Here is a 6,730-nt window from a genome sequence, read left to right on the forward strand (position 1 = left end):
ATGCGGATCCAGTTTTAAAAACTGCCTGGATAACTTAGAGAGAATTCTGGAAAGATGCGTATAAGTTAATATGGTGCTAAACTAGGAGAAATGACATTTCATGGTGACATAATGAATAGTCCTAGGACACATAGTATCAAAAGGGTAATTAAGGTCGATAAAGCTAAGATAGATATAATAGAGAACCTTCAACCACCCAAAACAATTAGAGAAATCCAAAGTTTCCTTGGACATGCCATTTTTTACTGACACTTCATTAAAGATTTCTCCAAGATTACTAAACCTTTAACCGGTACTCCTAATGAAATACGTCGAATTCAAATTTGATGAAAAATGTCTAGAGGCGTTTAATCTTCTTAAGAAAACACTAATCTCTGCACCTATTATGCAATCACCCGATTGGAACCAACCTTTCGAGATTACGTGTGATGCTAGTGACTTCGCTGTAGGCGCTGTCTTAGGACAATGAAAGGATAAGAGATTACATGTGATCTACTATGCTAGCATAACCTTAGGTGCATCCCAACTAAACTAAGCAACTACAAAAAAAGAACTCCTAGTTGTGGTATTTGCAATAGACAAATTTTGATCCTATTTAGTTGGAGCTAAAATCATTGTATATACAGACCATGCTGCCATACGATACTTATTGAGCAAAAAGGATGCCAAACCTAGACTATTTCACTGGATCGTTTTATTATAGGGGTTTAATTTAGAGATTCGCGATAAGAAAGGGACCGAGAACATGGTAGTTGACCATCTCTCCAGATTAGAGTACCTGAAACCCGGCCATATCCCCATCAATGATGACTTCACATATAATAGGCTGATAACATCGGTCAATAATTGGATAAGTCACGATGAAGCCTCAGATGAGATAGCGCTGAACATTGAATATGCTCGTGTAGTGACCAGTGTACCTTGGTACGCTGACTTCATCAATTTTCTTACGGATAATATACTACCTCAGGGATTGACCTACCAACAGAGGAAAAAGTTTTTCCATGACGTAAAACATTTTTACTGGGATGAACCACTTCTCTTTAAGAGAGGAGTAGATGGAATTTTTTATCGTTGTGTTCCTGAAGAGTAAGCACCAAATATCATAACTCATTGTCACTCTGCTCCTTATGGTAGGTATGCCGGCATATCTAAAACATGAGCTAAAATCCTCCAAGCAGGCCTTTACTTGCCAACTTTATGGTGTGATGTGCATGCCTTCATAATCAAATACGATCGGTGCCAACGCACTGGAAACATATCAAGGTGAGATGAGATTCCCCTAAAGAATATTCAGGAAGTAGAAATCTTTGACGTCTAGGGTATCAATTTTACGGGCCCTTTCCCTTCATCTATGGGAAACAAGTACATATTCATTGTTGTCCACTACGTGTCAAAATGGATCGAGGCCACTGCCTCACCTACCAATGATGCATGAGTAGTAATTAGGATGTTTAAGAACTACATATTCCCTAGGTTCGGAACACCTCGCCTAGTTATAAGCGACGGTGGATCTCATTTTATTTCAAGAATTTTTGAAAAACTCTTAAATAAATATGGCGTGAGACATAGAGTAGCCACACCCTATCATCCACAAACCAATGGACAAGTGGAAATATCAAACAGAGAAATAAACCAAATTCTAGAGAAAAAAAACTGTCTCAATTTCTAGGAAAGATTGGTCCTCTAGATTTCAAGACACACTGTGGGCTTATAGGACTTCCTATATAACCCCTATAGGGCAACACCCTTCAATTTAGTCTATGGGAAGTCATGTCACTTACCTTTCGAACTAGAACATAAAGCCTATTGGGCCATTAGGTCCCTAAACATGGACTATTTAGAAGTTGGTAACAAACGAATGTTAGATATCCAGGAATTAGAGGAACTCTAACGTGATGCCTATGAAAATGCTATAATCTATAAAGAACGAACAAAAGCGTGGCATGACAAGCGTATCACAAGAAAAGAGTTTCGTGTAGGTAACATATTACTTTTATTCAAATATAGATTACACCTATTTCCTAGTAAATTACGTTCCAGATGGACCGGACAGTTCGAAGTCACAAGGGTCATGCCATCTGGTGCAATTGAGATTAAAAGCTAATCAACTGACCCATTCATGGTAAACGGACAAAGACTGAAACATTACATCAACGGTGATGTACCTACCTAATATTCTTGCCATGAATTAATCGAACCACCATTTTCTACACAAATAACCTGATTTACACCTATGTCGAGCTATCGATATTAAACAAAGTGTTGCATGGGAGGCAACCCACGGTTTAATTGTTAAATTTTTATTTTTGCACTTTTCTTTTCTTTAAATAACAATGATTTATTTTACTCCTACTAACTTTTGATAGATTACGTTATAGGCCTAACTCAAACTAATTTTTCCTACTAACCATTTAGAGATGGAGAGTACATATAACATACAAGTTATTTTCATAGACGAAGCTCAAAGAAGACGTTATGAAGTCTTGGCTGCAAGAACCATTTCACCAACTCGATACCCTGACTTCCCTAGATTAATAGCTTTAGGTCTCTATGACAGTGTGAAGTACATGTTTAACCAACTCAGTTGGGACCATTTATCTGTGGACAAACACCCAACCTATAAGAACCTGACATTGGAATTCCTAAGCTCCTACCGATATAACCCTAGTGTTGGAATAGACCGAGTCTATGGCTTTTCTACCTTCCGACTCTTTGGGAAGGAATACCGACTCATACATAATGAGTTAGCCAGACTTTTAGCTTTTCGGTGTGAACCCCAAGCCTACACCGAAGTACCAGTAGGTGATGATATGCAATGGGAACTAGATTTTTTCTGGGGTAGCATTACTGAAGATTACCCACCTGATTATGAAAGAATGAACCCCCCTCTAATCTATAACCCTGCTATAAGGTATTTCCAGATAGTTGCAGCCCAAACCTTTTTGGAAAAACTGAAAATATCATACTAGTCAGTAAAGAAGAAGTATTTCTCATTTTCAGTATTTTTCAGTCCCGCTCACCATACTCTGCTTCCTTCTTGATGGCGGGTTTAGCCAAAGTAACCACCCAGGTTATTGAAATATCTATGTCGGCGGTATGGTCACCCATATCGCCATAGCTTTATGCCTTCGCAATCGATTCGCACATCTAGAACCTTTATGTGGTTATAACCTGATCAACATTGAACATTGCCTAAATAGAGGATTAGTGAGGCAAGAAGGACCCGATACCTATAAGATTCTAGTCCTTCGTGACCCAGTACACCAATTCACTATCCCAAACCCGGAAAGGACTAACGTACATAATTGTGACAACTGGCGATACCTTTTGGGAAATCAAGAAGAGTATCACTCATCTTCTACTGAAGAAGCCCCCTCATCACCTCTGGCTGAACCCATTAATCCTGACCCATTTATCGCTGAACTGACTACCATCCAAATTGATATCTCAACTCTCAGTAACATTCTCCACCACTTCATGGATTCTATACAGGAACAGATGAACCACATTTATCAAGAACTCTACTCGATCCGCAATTTTTTAGGAACTGAGGACAATGCTTAGTTCTTGTGTGGGGGAGGAACTTATTTTCACCGTTATTAGATTTACTCTAGATTTATTTCTTTGCAATTATTTTACTCATTTCCATTATGCACCTTTGGATTCTTGCTCATTTCTTTTCGAATATTTAATGCATATTTTGATTATTTCCTTTGCTTTATTTTCCTTGTTTTCTAGATAGATTTACTATTTTTAGTATAATTACTTAGGTTTTCTTTTCTAGTTTTAACTTGTTCACCGAGTCATTGCATGTTTTGTCGGGTCTTTATGCGTGATTTTTGTTGTTTATTAATTCTTCCATTTCATGAGCCCATACAAAAAAAACCGTTAAGAAGAAAAGTGTTATTTGAAATTTCAAGGCTATTAGACAAGCTACAAATGGGTTATAGAGACTTGGGAAAGCCTACAAAAGATCAGTATCGTCTTAACATCGTAAGTCTCCTAATTATAGAGATCGGTTTGGATACTTGTTATAGAGACTTACGGTCTTAACACCTTAAGTCTCCTAATTATAGAGATTGATTTGGATACTAGTTTATCCTAGCAGTCAACACCATCTGAATTACCATCGAGTAAGCAGACTGATGCAAATAAGTGAATGATCCCACGGTAAAGAGAAAGAAAACAAAAACAAAAATCTGAAAAAGTAAGAAATAGAAAAAGGAATCCGCCTTCTAAGTTAGGTTACCCTCACCCGGTCATTTAGCCTAATGGATGTGAAACCTCTAAGAATATTTCATAGTCATTAGAATTTTTGACATAATGTGGATCATGGTCACTAACATGTTCGTTTGCCATGTGTGAACAGATAACGGGCTTAATGTGATTGCGCCTGAATGAAAAAGGACGAAAAATGGGATGAGTAAGTTAGGCTTGGGAATAATGACATGATGCAAATTGGTTTGTATAAGAAGGAGATTTATGACCGCAAACGCGAAATGTGTTGTTACGATACCCTTAGTTTGTGAGTTAGTACCTATCAATATGACCTTAAGTGATTAGAGTCTTTAGCCTAGAATAGTTACAAAAGCACCACTATTTTTCTTCATAAAATGTTTGCTTGAGGACAAGCAAATGTTCAAGTATGGGGGAGTTTGATAACACCAAATTACACCGTTATTTTGACTCGTTTTATACATGATTTATTATCGTTTTACTTCCATTTCCAGTGTTATATGGGTATTTTGTTTGTATTTCTAGTATTTGACCATATATGAGCCATGTACGAAGAAACAGAGCAATTTGGATGTAAAACGAAGAAAAAATGGGAAATTACACACAAGGCGACCTACATGGCGTTCGCCGTGGAGAATGTCATATGAAGAATGACGTGTCTCACTCACCAACGGGCGGATTGGCCCACTCTTCCACACGTTGGGAAGGTGGCTTTCGCCATCCTTTGTGAAGGCCAAGCAGTTGGAAAATGGATTTGCTTGGTCTCCCACTCATTCCATGCACTCTTACATTCTCTCCAACGAATGAAGAAGCTTCCCACTTGATATTTTTGACCTTAGAACATTATAAATAGGCGATGAGCTTCATTTTTTGAGGCATCCAAGCTTAGAACAATCTTAAGCACTAGAATTATCGATGAAAGTTATAACTCGTCACATCGAGGGGTTATAGCACCAGAGAACATTGAATTTGTACAAAGTTTGGAGCACTTTATTTTATCGCACTTTAATCTTACCGCCATTTATATTTCTTTACAAGTCTTCAACAATTTATTATGTACCAGATTCAAGCCTCTGTTTGGAGCAAATTTTTATTATATTACGCATTTTATTATCATTTTGTTTATTTACTCGCACTTTACTTTCCTCGTCGCACACTACTTCTTTTATTTCCAAGTCTTATTTCTCGCACCGTATCGCTTTCAATTACCTTTCCGAAATGTTTGCTTCTAAGTTTTAAATCTATGTTTTCATACTTGTCATAAGCATGTTGATCAGTGCATTTTGATGCACGTTCTTCCATGTTTGTACTTAAGCATTTCTTCGATTTGCTTTGATTATTTTTATGTTTTAATGTATTTTCATAATTTATTTTATTTTTGCACTTATTTAATTTTCGTATTTAATTTTCAGCATTAGCAGCTTTCGCGAGAAAAATAATATCTTGAGCTAGGAGTATCGGATCGAGACGTGCTACCAGTCGATGGAAAGCTAAGAAAAAGATCTACAATTTTTGTTCAAAAGTCGAGAGCTGAATCAGATTGTAGTAGGGCCAGAAATTTCGTTGAAGCTGCTGCATTATTTTTTTTATTTTGTTTGGGTTAGTTGTATTGGGCCTGGATCGTACATTTAACCCGGTTGAGTTGTGAAACGGGTTTGGATGTTTTTACCTAGGTTAGGCAGCCAAAAGCAGGGTTACGTTTTTTCTGTTCAGGTACGATTCTTTGAGATCTAGCAAGATGACTATGGAGAACTAATCCCTTTTGAATCAACCTGTTGTAATTCAGAATCCGCTTTGAGGTTTTTATTAATTCTAATTTGTTTCCTTTGAATTCTTCTTATAATTCCAATTATTTACTTAATCTAATTGTTGCTATAGGATAGAATCCTTAAATTCGATTGATGAATGATGATCCCGAATCAATTTCGTGTTAACATAGCTTTTATTTTATCACAAACGATCAAGTTGTGTCTGCTTAATTCGCAATAGTTTTTAATCCGTTTGCTTAATTCAGAATTTGGGAATATTACTCGCATAATTTCCTTTACGCTTGTTAATGGTAATTGTAATGGAATAGGAGCAGACCCGTTAGGAATTTGGAATTTTATAAGAATCAATGATAAGTCGGAAGATGATGCAGTAGGTTGATTCGTGTCAGCTTCTTTTATAATCACTTTTAAAAATCACTTTTTCGAATCTAAACCAACCAAACCCCCCCCCTTTTGTTCTATCGGTAGATTAATTAAACAAGAATCCTTGAGAACGATATTTGAGTCAAGTTGTCGTTAAACTACATTTTTGAAAAACTACTCGTTTTGATCCGCGTGCGACAGGGGATCGAATTGGCGCCGTTGTCGGGGATTCTTGTTTCTTTTAATCTTTTTTAGAGTCATAGGTGTTGTTTTTTTTTTAGCATTTTTTGCCTTAACTTTCTTGTGTTCGGGTCTTTTTGCGGTTTAGGAAAAAAAAATCTGTTTTTAAGAAAATCGTC

This window comes from Lathyrus oleraceus, chromosome 2, assembly GCF_024323335.1.
Source record: "Lathyrus oleraceus cultivar Zhongwan6 chromosome 2, CAAS_Psat_ZW6_1.0, whole genome shotgun sequence".
Lineage (NCBI taxonomy): Eukaryota > Viridiplantae > Streptophyta > Magnoliopsida > Fabales > Fabaceae > Lathyrus > Lathyrus oleraceus.